General features: G+C 36.6%; 1 protein-coding gene across 2 annotated transcripts in view; it reads right to left on the bottom strand.

Annotated features, from left to right (window-relative positions):
- The window catches only part of LOC134675153 (mushroom body large-type Kenyon cell-specific protein 1), a 276,201-nt gene that overhangs the window by 158,946 nt on the left and 103,346 nt on the right, over positions 1 to 13,909 (bottom strand). Inside the window, exon 1 of one of the 2 annotated variants that reach the window (XM_063533328.1) lies at positions 871 to 1,373. The exons of the other annotated variant lie outside the window; for it this stretch is intronic. The gene's annotated coding sequence lies outside the window, so the exon portion shown is untranslated. Of the gene's footprint in view, positions 1 to 870; positions 1,374 to 13,909 lie in introns of those variants that run through there. 2 annotated transcript variants of the gene reach the window in all.

Genomic DNA, 13,909 nt, shown 5'->3' with positions numbered 1-13,909 from the left:
TTATTAATTTCAATACCAAAAATATCAACAAATTCTTTTTAATTAGGTTTAGGTATAAACCTTTTAAATCGTAATGAACCTGGTCACATCTATTACAAACATGATTTATTGTAATATTAAAAAGAAAATAAATTATTAAAAAAAAAAAAGGATCGGTAACGGCGGGAGCTTAAAAGTTCCGTCGGTAATATTTTAGCCTACGCTCGCGTTCGCGATCGCGTTTTCGTTAATTCGGTCATTTAAACTCATTAAAAATAGATTTTTTTAATTTAAAACTATCAATAACTGCTGATATTGCATTATTAACTAAGTTTAGCTTTGTTTCGGTAAGTTGTGTTTAGTTTAAAAGTGATTTAAAGTATCAGCTTGTTTAAGTTCAAAGCAAAATTTAATTGTTGATATAAATGTTAAAACATCAATTTGATGTTCAATTGAACGATTCAATCGTAGAAAATTGCGATGCGAAACTCAAAACTAGTTTTCTATTCCGTCATTGGCCTTCGATCAAAATATAGGTTGTAATTCACACACACCAACAAATTCACACAGGCGCGCTAAAACGGAATAGTTATAGAAAAAGAGTGGGACAGATAAACGATAACGACTATTGGTGGGGCGGGTGGTGGGGATTCATAAGAATAACACAAAAAATGTGCGTGAACCCTACGCACACTACGTCACACACACAGAGACACCGCTAAGTCAAGGAGAACGTAAGATTAAGGGCACATAATTACTGACTTTAGAGTCAACTTACGTCAAACGGAAGCGATTTCTATTCCAAATTCGAATTCACAAACTTAGCTAACGGAGTTGGAAAGCGCGCGTTCGAATTTCAAAAAACCGCTCCAAATTCAAAAGTTTACTCACATACGTCAGAGGTGGCCTGCTCTTCTTCGGTCCAGTTTGACACTTCGGTGGTAATTTTGTAAAAAAAAAGAAAAATATCCAATCTCGAATTTCACGTTGTCATGTACACTATCCGTATACGGCACTGTCACTTAACATACACATCACGGCTGTCACAAACTACGCTATCATATACTAAAAGGGTCCTAAGATTCCGTTTGATATGTCACTTTTTTTTAAACTTGAAAAAATATTTCTCTCGAATGATATGGTAAGTTTTTAGGAAAATATAGTCTTTTGTTTTTTTTTTTTTGGGGTGTTTTTTTAGCGTTTGTGGGTGGGATGCGACTCTCCGCCGCTTGTGCATAGACGACACTGCAACTGCACAGAGAGCGCCTCGACTCGGCGTGCGTACTTAGCCATTACCTTGTATTTACTGCGACCGAGCTATACGGGCGCACGTCTTGATACTTGCTGCGTCGGGCGAGACTTAGAAAAATGGGGAAGTTTCAAAGCGATAGATTAACTAATTTAAAGGACGGTGCAAAAATACGGTGATAAAACATTATAACTGCTGCATGTTGTTGGTATTTTCACAAACGTGTGCGGTTGTGTATCAAAGCTAAAAGAGGATGAAAGAGTTTTTTAAGTCAAATGATTGCAATTTTATTTTTTAATTCGACGTATTTTTAGTCCAATCTGTATATGCATCAATATAGCTTTGGAAATAACTTATGTAGTGAAATTTGCATATTGAAAACATAATAAGTTTACTAAGGTCAGTTATAATAAAAATAGCTTTAAAAATAACTTATATAGCGATATTTGCATATTGAATACATACTCTTATAGTTAAAATGAGGTAGCAAAATCTAGTAATGAGAACTTTAATGCTTACGTAAGTATAATAATCCGTTTATAATATAAATGATTCAGGATGGAATATACTTTTCGTGCAATAAAATACGCACGAAATAAGTACTAAAATAAAATAAAACATAAGCTTCAACTCTTATTTTGAGACCCTTCTATTACTTACATTTAAAAAAAACGAAATAGTTACTTTTAATAAACGGATAATTATGTTCACGCAAATATGTAAGTACATATAGCTTTTTAGAAGTACCTATTGACTTAAAATCTATTTTAACATAACTATTTAAAGAATAGAGAGTTACATATGGTTTAATAACACAATTAAAAATAATAATTGAAAAATGGTTAATAAATCAATATTTCATAATCCTATACCTACGTTTACTAACCTAACCAACTTTTAGTATAATATCCAAATTCCCAAAATATCTCTAACTCGTCTAAGACGCGAGCTCGCAACGATCACGACTATCCGAGCGCGCTATACTGCACACAGACTGCATTTCGCTCGCGTACACCCGTCTATGTGTGCGTGCCCGCGATTATACGAAACCTCGTGCATTTCAGTTCTACTTACTTATCAAATCTTTTTCTAATACTAACTTTCATATTTAACCATCGAAAAACGTCTCAGCCCAAAAATTGAAGCCTCAACGTTCGATTATCAAATTTTAAAATTTGAAAATAGAACATAATTACGTTCGTATTGGTGTGTTGGTATTGAGGGTTGCGTTTGTGTGCGCTTTTTTATCGTTTTTTTCTCGGCGTGTGGGTGCGTTCGATTGTGTATTCCGTGTGTCTGTGTGTGCATAGTGCATAGGGATGCGCCCATGTGTTGAGTTCTTGTAAGAAAATGGTTGTTAAAAATTTTAGCCGCGAAACATAGATGGCGTTACGACGGATATTCGAACGGTTCTATTTTGTTAGGTTTTTAAAAGGATAGGGTTGACACAACTGGCATAATTATCGGTGTCAATACTAATATAAAAATAAACCTTATTTAATTAGTGCAATGATAGTTTACGAGAAGTAAACCTTTTATTCATAAACGTTGTTATTCATAAACGTGTTACCAGCCTTAATTATACTCGGTCAAGCAAATCTTGTCAGTATAAAAAGGCGCGAATTCCAAAGTTTCTATGGGACCATAACCCTTCGCGCGTACATTTTTTTAATGTGCCGCCTTTTTCTACTGACAAGATTTGCTTGACCAAGTATAGCTATAAATCTTTTGTCTTACTACAGCACTTTGACTTGTATTTGTAAGAAAGGGATAAATCATAAATTAACTAATTGGGGTTTGTAAAGATTTATGAATAAGGGGGTCAACCTTGTATCTGTTTATCATAAGGACCCTGGCCGAATATTTAGTCGAGTTATTACATTTTTCTCGAGTGCGTTTTTTCCGCTCTACACATATAGGTACTACACAACCAAGATTTGCGGCTCGATTCGGAAAATGAATTAGAGACTCACTAGATATGAAATAGTAAAGATATGTGACGTTCCACTGCAAAAGGTACCTTATGGCCTTATGGCTGGCGCCGCGATTCGGGAAATAAATTAGAGATTCACTAGATATGAAATAGTGAAGATATGTGACGTTCCACAAAAGGTACCTTATGGCAGCCGGCGCTTACGTCGCATAGCGCCGCAATTATATGGAGCGGCGTTAAGAATAGCGTAAGCGCCAATCGCCATAAGGTACCTTTTTCCGTGGAACATCACATATCTTCACTATTTCATAGATCTAGTTAATCTCTAATTCATTTCCCGAATCGCGCCGAAAGACTCATTTGATCCCACGAATTTTGACCTCACATAATATAAAATAAATATATCATTGAGATTTTCTTTATTTCCGGTTTAGGCGGACATTCAAATGTCAGTTTGAATTCATATTTGAAATAGTCACAAGACAATAGTACCTACTTACCTAATGTAATTTTATCAAGTTACTTTTGTGAGTCATACAATGATTCATACCTAATGTATAGTTCTTTTGTGTCATAATTAAAAGGGCATAAGAGTTGTATTTACTTATATTAGATTAGTTTTTTTAAACAGAACAATTAGTTTTGATTAGTTATTATTTATATAGTCACGTGGATTTTATCAAATTTTATTGTAACAAAGAAAATGCATAATTGACTTGATTTCCGTGTGACTTAGCGCCTCTTGTACCATTTCACTAACCTGGGGTTAACCGGTTAAATCTGGGGTTACCATGGTTACCGATACAATTTTACACTGAGTAAGGGTCTCCCCAAATATATCGACGCGCATTCGGCAAAAGCCGATAGGAAAAAGCTTTATGTCCGCGCAATAAGAGCGAAAAAGTCGTCGTTCGGCTCGGCTCGCATCGGCCGGCACCTGCCAACGCGTCGACGGTTTTTTCGCTCTTATTGCGCGGACATAAAGCTTTTTCCTATCGGCTTTTGCCGAATGCGCGTCGATATATTTGGGGAGACCCTAAGGGCCACTTGCACCATCCCACTAACCCGGGGTTAACTCGTTAAACCGTTAACCCAATATCAAATTGTACTGATAACCATGGTAACTCCAGGTTTAACCGGTTAACCCCGGGTTAGTGGGATGGTGCAAGTGGCGCTTACTGTCCAAATATGAATTTGCTTTTTTTTTCTTCGGACTATAGTTATACAATTCAGACGTACGGGCCGTTACAGGCTGACTGCAACCCAACTGCAACTTGTATGGGAACTGCACGCCGTCTTTGCAGTTGGCGTGCAGTCGCCGTGCAGTTCCCATACAAATTGCAGTCAAGGGCCTATTTTAGATTTAAGCTATTAATTTTGTTTAGTATTTGTACAGTTACCTCTGTATATACTCGTATCTATTATATAAATTTTGGGTACAACATAGTGGAACATTTTTTTCTTTTTTACCATCATATGCAACATCATGTTGTATACACCTATGATCGACGAAAAAAGAATTTGTATTTGTAAAAATAATGTGTTTAAAAAAAAGGATACAATATATTATTTATAATATATTTATATTAAATTATATACTTAACTTGGCATGAGCGCAGCCACGTTCCTGTCATTTCCGGATTTTACCAAGAACATTGATTTACTAGAAAGTACAAGAGCGTACTTAACTAAATGGCAGCATATTTATTTACCAGTTACAAAAATTTCGCTGTCTCGGCAGAGACTCGAACCCGGAGAGTCCAGGATATCAGCCCGCCACCACTTTGCAAACTAAGCTACCGAGACTTATAAAACGAATATACGTCATTTGTCGTCATTTAAGTACCTAGTGGGTAGTTACCCTGCCTATGAAGCCGATGGTCCTGGGTTCAAATCCCGGTAAGACTTTTTTAGAGTTCGTAAATATCCCTGGCAACTGGAATGGGCTTATTTTTTGGCTATCCTGTATACAACGTGTCCCAAAATTCAACGATAAGCTAGCACCAGATGATGGACCTGCTAATGACTACTCGAGGAAAAAAAAATATCTCAAATTATTAGGGAATTACAAAAAGAAATGAAAATCGACACCCCTAATGGTATTTTTAACGACGATGTCATGACATACATAATAAATTGAGATATATTTTTTTAATTTATTCATGTTATTTCAGAATATTACTTTAAAATGACAGCGGAACTTCATCGTATGGCGGCGGATAGATCCGTGTGACTCTTAATAGCCTTAGCAAACACTTAAATTGTTTGTCACTTCCTGTAGATTTAAGGTAAGTACCCCTATTAACGAGGGGGTTAAGCAAGTTTCCCACAAAGAGCCAAAAATTAAGCATAAACCGGCGGTGTATGGACCAAGACATATTTATTTATGTTAGTTTATTAATTAAAGTTTATATTATTTTAGTTTCTGGCCTTGTTTTAGAAAATTATAAAGGAAAAAATAATTATCAAAACCAAAATGTCGAAATCGCCTTTTACCGTGGTAATGGACCGCTGTTACCCAAATACCGCGGATGTGGGTTCCTTTTTACGAGGGTATATAACTCGTTGCATTTTTAGTTCCATAATTATGATAAATATTATTTATTTGACAATAATGGATGAAATATGGTATATTCAATACATACGCTTTTCATATTATAAGACTTATAATTATAATTATTGAATTTTAAATAGAAATAGTTGGTTCCTTTGACACTAAAAACATCGTGGGGTACCCTTTACGAGCAAGTGTGATGCTGTCGAAATTCTTGTTTAATTTATTACCTATCTACGTTAAATAAATAGGTACCTACATACTTAATTATTTCAACCGGACGTGGAGGGCAAATTGCGCCAAAACGTTCAAGCTATCACAATTATATTCTACACAATACATATACAAGATCTGGTGAAGCGCTGGTGGCCTAGCGGTGAGAGCGTGCGACTTGCGCTCTGGAGGTCGCGGGTTCAAACCCCGGCTCGTACCAATGAGTTTTTCGGAACTTAAGTACGAAGTTACCAGTCGCTTTTCGGTGAAGGAAAACATCGTGAGGAAACCGGACTAATCCCAATAAGGTCTAGTTTACCCTCTGGGTTGGAAGGTCAGATGGCAGTCGCTTTCGTAAAAACTAGTGCCTACGTCAAATCATGGGATTAGTTGTCAAGCGGACCCCAGGCTTTCATGAGCCGTGGCGAAATGCCGGGATAACGCGAGGAAGAAGAAGAAGACATATACAAGATCTGTGTAAGTTAATGTTAATGTTGTATGTTTGTGTTGTGTGTCTATTTTTACATAAAATATATTTTTCTACTCCAGCACTTCTATTTGTCGATTAAATGACTGCCAGTGATTTCTAAACCAGCTACATTTGAAGCGCGGTGCGTAGGGGGCCGTATCCTTTGTCTATATGATCACAAATATCACAATAGCCAAAAGTTGAATAACTGACTGTATTTAAAAAAAACTATTTTCTAGGCAAAGATCTAAAAACCAATATTTACTTTGTTTTTATATATCATTTTATGTTTGCTGCCTTATAAAAAATATTATGTGCAACGGTACAACATTAGGTCTGAAAATTGTCGGGCTTTCTTCGGGCCTTGAATTTAAAAAAACCATTTTATTGTGTACCTGGTATACCAAAGAATATCAAAAGTATTAGGTATTTTAAGAACCTATTAATTTCGAAGCCATGAAAGTTTTGGGTGGGTCTGTATTAGGTTCTCATACAGCTTATTACCGAGTGATGTCTTTTCTAACCATCGTTAAACGGTTCAATTCAAATAATTTTAAAACTCATTTACGACTAATCAAAATAAATAGTTATCTTGTATTTTTTAAATATGATCAATATGGATGATTCCAAATATTACAAAACAATGGTTTAAATAAACTTTATAACCATACTTCTGTTTTTATATCAATACTTGAACGAGTTTCTCATATAAGGGTTTCTAAGAAAACGTCTGAGAAGGTGTCTAAAATTGTAATCAAAATTAAGAGTTCTTGCATAGATTTCATACCACGTTAATAGCTCTTTAGTTTTATAGGAGGTTAAATAATTCAATAACATCAAAAGTCAAGGAAATGTGCATTTATATATGAATATAAGATCGCTTGAATCTAAAATACCGTTTCCGTTATTACCGAGGTATACCTCGAAATTAGGTGTCACACAAAGAAAATGGAACCTAACACCGAGGTTTTTAATTTCCTATTATTTCCCTATTAGCGAGCAAATATCGCAAATAAAGTATTTGGGAATCATAAAGATAATAACTAAGAATCAATCTCAAGTCTTAGTCTTTCCATAATATTTACCATTATTACGCTAATCACTAAATAGAATACGCGTTTACTTACTTGAGGTGTTGCGTGTTAGTATGGAGCAACCAAATCTTGCGCTCTTGATACGCTAGTTTACGTTTTTCGACTTGTTTTTGTGATGTTTTTGTAGTAGTGTTATACTTATTCGACAGTCAAAAGATAAGGCTTTATTTCTGTGTTCTTAGATTCAAAGAAAGTTAATAATCTTTCTTATTAAACGCTATTTTGTACATACCGCGGTAATGAATGCCAATTTTAATGGGGTCGTTAATAGGGGTACTTACCTTAATTCTTTGACTAAAAATGTCACCGCTCGAGATAAAGGCTGCGATTACACAATTACCTCATAACTAGACAATTATTTATATTTACTACTGGGTAGGAAATATTTTTCTTGCCTTAGGAATCATTAAGACGATGCGAGAACTCGCATGCGAGTTTCATTACATTGCGGTTTTTGATCGGTCGGTTGAATTGGATGTAACTAAAAGTCCGCAATGTAACTAAAATGCTCGCATATCGGCACGGAAGAAATAATAGTACTACCGTACAGAAAGGACACTTCCTACAAACCCGAAGTTTGATAGCGATTAAGGGTCGAATCATGCTATTCCTTTCTAGTATATGGCACTATCCCTTTCGACTATTTAGGGTTGTCAAAATTCAAGTGATTATCTTATCTGTGGTCGTGCATGCACAAGGAAGTCAAGTGGTGCCAACCCTAATAATTGCTCGGAGCAATGCTGAGCCGAACGGAGCCGAGTACGACCGAAGTCAGGAGTGTCTCCCCACTGATATCGGTACGCCTATCGCTCACAGCTTAACGGCTTACGGCTTAATATTGTAAAAGCACATTAAAATGATTGGATAGAAAATAAAAATAATCCTGTCAATACCGTTCGCGTTTTTAGCGTTAAATTCGGACGGACGTTTCGGTTGGCAATGACAAGTATGACACCCGCGTTATTACACAATGCGCGACGAAAAGCGCTGGCAAACCAGTTAGAGTGACCAAGGTGACGTAACCTCCCATCGTAGTCACCCATCCAAGTACTGACCCCTCCCGACGTTGCTTAACTTTGGTCAAAAATCACGTTTGTTGTATGGGAGCCCCATTTAAATCTTTATTTTATTCTGTTTTTAGTATTTGTTGTTATAGCGGCAACAGAAATACATCATCTGTGAAAATTTCAATTGTCTAGCTATCACGGTTCGTGAGATACAGCCTGGTGACAGACGGACGGACGGACGGACGGACGGACGGACAGCGAAGTCTTAGTAATAGGGTCCCGTTTTACCCTTTGGGTACGGAACCCTAAAAAGTACATTAAAATGATTGGATAGAAAATAAAAATAATCCTGTCAATACCGTTCGCGTTTTTAGCGTTAAATTCGGACGGACGTTTCGGTTGGCAATGACAAGTATGACACCCGCGTTATTACACAATGCGCGACGAAAAGCGCTGGCAAACCAGTAAGAGTGACCCAGGTGACGTAACCTCCCATCGTAGTCACCCATCCAAGTACTGACCCCTCCCGACGTTGCTTAACTTTGGTCAAAAATCACGTTTGTTGTATGGGAGCCCCATTTAAATCTTTATTTTATTCTGTTTTTAGTATTTGTTGTTATAGCGGCAACAGAAATACATCATCTGTGAAAATTTCAACTGTCTAGCTATCACGGTTCGTGAGATACAGCCTGGTGACAGACGGACGGACGGACGGACGGACGGACAGCGAAGTCTTAGTAATAGGGTCCCGTTTTACCCTTTGGGTACGGAACCCTAAAAAGTACATTAAAATGATTGGATAGAAAATAAAAATAATCCTGTCAATACCGTTCGCGTTTTTAGCGTTAAATTCGGACGGACGTTTCGGTTGGCAATGACAAGTATGACACCCGCGTTATTACACAATGCGCGACGAAAAGCGCTGGCAAACCAGTTAGAGTGACCCAGGTGACGTAATCTAGAGCTTATCGGGAGGTTGTGTCTCCTGGGTCACTATTGAAAACCATAGTTTTACTTATGAGTAACAAAAGCTAGTCACCGCCATGTTATCAAAATTTCGATCTCATTTTAAAACGACATTCAAATAATATGACGACATGAAAGATGTAATAAAAAGGAATTATAACGAATAGAAGTTAGAAGTTTCACATACAAAAATGTTGAAAACATCTTTTCAAAACAAAATCTAGTAGGTATTAGACAGATATTTTAAGCTAACGTTCATACAAATTTTCACGTCATTTAAGCATAATCGTTTTAAAATGAGAGCATTATGTTGATTATGTTAATTGTGTAGGAGCGGTTTTTTGGTGGCTGGTGCGTGTAACTCTTAATACAACCACCAAATCCTTTCGTGTAACTCTTAAGCGTAAAGTCCCTAAGTACAGTCACCTTTAATAATATGTTCCCCAACGAACGTCGCAAAAATATCTTACGCGATCTTATTTGTAGAGCCATAAGAGCGTGTCACATATTTTGCAGGCTTCGAAGAGTAACATATTATTGCAGGTGACTGTACACTTTACAACCAGATACTAAATCCTAATATGCATAGATATTGTATGAATTATCTCAGGTGATTTTTTCGGGCTCGGACCCTAATCTGTTAAACAAAAGGTATTGTTTCCTTTATGCAGTGGTTATGTTATAATGCTTACTGCTAATAGCCCCGACGTAAGAAACGGAAACAAGCCCGTTTAAAAAGCAAATTTACCGTTCTAATTATATGGTTCAGATTCATGAAACAGCCCATTCGGAGATAACACGTTTTGTTATCTCCAAAAACAAGACCACCCTGATTGTTCTCTGAACAAGATGTCATATGAATTTGAACCTTAATACTATCACGATAGTTGCTTTTTAAACGACATGGTTGCTTTGGCACGTGCTGTAGACCTCTCTTAAAAGAAACAAAGGCTTTTGTTTAACGGATTAGCACCCGAACTCGAAAAAATCATCTGAGATAATTCATACTATAATATGGTTTGAGGTTCAATTTATATTAGGCACGATTTGAGTCGGGACGAGACGTTTCGTGAATTAGCCGTCTGCGCGTGACATGATCCAAATAATGATGCGCAGCGGGGGCCATGTTGTTTTTGCAATTTTACCTTTATTATTATTAGCCATTGTTTTTCTGTTTTTGTCAATTTGTTCGGTGATAACCTACACTGCTGTACAGTCGCCATCAGATATATCGGAGCGGCCAAGGCGCTCACAAATATCTGAACACGCCTCTATTGTCAGGGAGTTAGAACGCATGCTCAGATATTGTGAACACCTTGGCCGCTCCGATATATCTGATGGCGACTGTACTTATAGAGTTGTGACATGAGCCACGAAAATGACGTCGATTGTTTGGTAGAGTCAGACCGTAAAAAGTCTGCAGCGATTTTGATAGCCCACGCAGTGCAAGTGTAATTTTAAACGTCAAACTTCTATGAAATTATGACGTATAAATAACACTTACGCTGCGTGGGCTATCAAATCCGCTGCAGACTTTTATTGGTGCGACTATAGAAGGCCTGTGTCATTAAATAACACATTAATTTTATCTTGAGATTTAATTTAGAGTTAAGGGTTTCACGGAGCGTTGGTGGCCTAGCGGTAAGAGCGTGCGACTTTCAATCCGGAGGTCGCGGGTCCAAACCCCGGCTTGTACAGTAAGCCAAAGAAAGTGGTCTACCACTTTTCGACTCTATCAATTAGATGATGGAAAAGTGGTAGACCACTTGGCTGACCGTACCAACGAGTTTTTCGGAACTTATGTACGAAACATCATTCGATATTTACCAGTTGCTTTTCAGTGAAGGAAAATATCGTGAGGAAACCGGACTAATCCCAACAAGGCCTTGTTCTTAGTATTTGTTGTTATAGCGGCAACAGAAATACCTACATCATCTGTGAAAATGTCAACTGTCTAGCTATCACGGTTCATGGGATACAGCCTGGTGACAGACAGACGGACAGACAGACGGACAGTGGAGTCTTAGTAATAGGGTCCCGTTTTTTTTTACCCTTTGGGTGCCTAATCTAACGTAAGAAAGAAAAAGAGGAGACCGGGGTTGAATGGTACACCTAAGATGAAATTAAGGAAAAAAAAAGATCTAAAGGTTCTTTATGAAACTAATTTTGTAAAATCTTAAAGATATGAACTCTCATAAAAAAATTTGAAAAAGTATAGGGAAATATATCTACTTTTTTATTAAACAGCATTTAGTTTATTTTTTAGTATATGTAGAACGGAATACATCACATCGTTTATAAACTACGAAGTTCTGACGGCGAGAACTTCGCAACTTTCTCGCGATGAAGGACCCGAAGCAATTACAATTATAATTGTAGATAAGCCTTATAACACACTTACCTAACTACAGCATAATCTTTATACTGCAATTTTTATACTTTTTGTGTCTCAAAGGCAGTGGGGAGACACTCCTGACTTCGGTCGAACTCGGCTCCGTTCGGCTCAGCATTGCTCCGAGCAATTATTAGGGTTGGCACCACTTGACTTCCTTTTGCGGGCACGACCACAGATAAGATAATCACTTTTGACAACCCTAAATTGCCGAAAGGGATAGTGCCATATATTAGAAAGGAATAGCATTATTCGACCCTGAACCGCTGTCAAACTTCGGGTTAGTAGGAAGTGTCCTTTCTGTACGGTAGTACTATTATTTCTTCTGTGTCAAAGGTTCACTGGGACACATCTCTTAAAAAAAGAAGTCTGCATTTTTTTGCCTTTTTCAAGTTACAAATTGTATTCACGATAGGTCTACCGACGGCATTAAAAAAAACGCACTTTTGTAATAAACAGTCGTTTATTTGCTTAAGATATAAGTATAATATAGTCAGACCGTGAAAAGTCTGCAGCGATTTTGATAGCCCACGCGTGCAAGTCATTTTAAACGTCAAACCTCTATGAAATTATGACGTATATATAACACTTACACTCCGTGGGCTATCAAATCCGCTGCAGACTTTTACTGGTGCGACTATACAGTAATGCCCCAAATTTACTCAATTATTACTATTATTACACTTTTAAGTTTATAAATTTTTAATAAATACAAAAACCGTGTTTTACAAAAGATGTTTAAATTGTAGTATTTTCTGCAGCTGCACTTTAGTTAAAAAGTTTCTCCCAAAAACCTGTACTTTTTAATCTCTCTCGCTTTTTTATAAAATCGTATTTTCTTACGTACCTATATAAAAACATCTCAATATTTGAAAATACCGTGAGACACAGACAAATTAAATAGATAAATACCAATTTAATTTATTAGGCAAACAGGTAAAAATATACTACATACCTAATCTAAACATAAAACTAATTAAAAACTAAACTTAAACTTAAATATAAGCAAAATAATAAAGACAAAAAAAATTACACTACTTAACTAAAACTGCCTAAAAAGCAAAAAACCTATAAATAAAAAGTTGGCCCCAGGTCCGTGCCCTCCGGTAGGGTGCCTAGAAGGCTGGCGGCGTTACCACGCTGTAAATACCTAAGTGACCCATTTTAATATATTTAATACGTACCAAATTTGCTTACCTTTATAATTTAAAGTAATTCAGCCGGCCATTTAATTAATAAATACGGTGCTTATCAACATCAGTCAAAACAGTAAAAGTCCTACTTTCTACAACGTCCCGTTCTGTCGAAATGTTTCTTGCAAAAAGCCATTAAAAAAAAATGTCTAATTCCTTTCTAAAAATGTATAATGATGTCCCAAATGTATGTATAATAATAGCTTAAACTCTAAAGTTTTACCAAACGTTCAAACTTCACTAAATAGGTGACCGTGTTAGTCTAAATGTTTAAAACTGTTTCAGTCCGTTTCAAAGTCACAACAACCCGACACAGCAAAATAGTTAATGTCCTATTGTCTAAGATAAACAAGGAAACCTATAAATTCTAATTTCTAAATCACTAAAATTATTCCTAATCCTAATTATCTACGTTTCGTGACAAAACGGCATTAGGAATAAAAAAAACAATGACAAACTGCCATACTTAATGGACATATTGTTAAAAAAGAATTAGCATTTGAGATTACACAATTACGAGTATCATTGTGTGGTTGTGAGACAAAAAACTCGAATCTAGGAAGCCGCCATGACACTTTTTTTTGCCGAACGATCTAAGATGGCGCGCCCAAAGACTAAGACAAAAGAAATTCAATCGGTGCCCCACCCACTTAAAAATATAACTTTTTTTCTAAATTTCCAAGAAACTCGCTGGCTGTTTGTAAATAGTCCTAAACAAGCGTTCAAGTAAATTAAAAAAGCGTAACTCAAATTTCGAACCCGAGAGTAGCGTGGGCCAAAACGGGCAAGCGGTAAATAAGCTAACTGAACAAATAAAGCGAAACACCGAATTTAACCGGAACGGGGAACGCAACGTAATC

This window comes from Cydia fagiglandana, chromosome 21, assembly GCF_963556715.1.
Source record: "Cydia fagiglandana chromosome 21, ilCydFagi1.1, whole genome shotgun sequence".
NCBI classification, from domain to species: domain Eukaryota; kingdom Metazoa; phylum Arthropoda; class Insecta; order Lepidoptera; family Tortricidae; genus Cydia; species Cydia fagiglandana.
The sequence above is the reverse complement of the archived record's forward strand: the minus strand, read 5'-3'. Positions and strand labels throughout refer to the sequence as shown.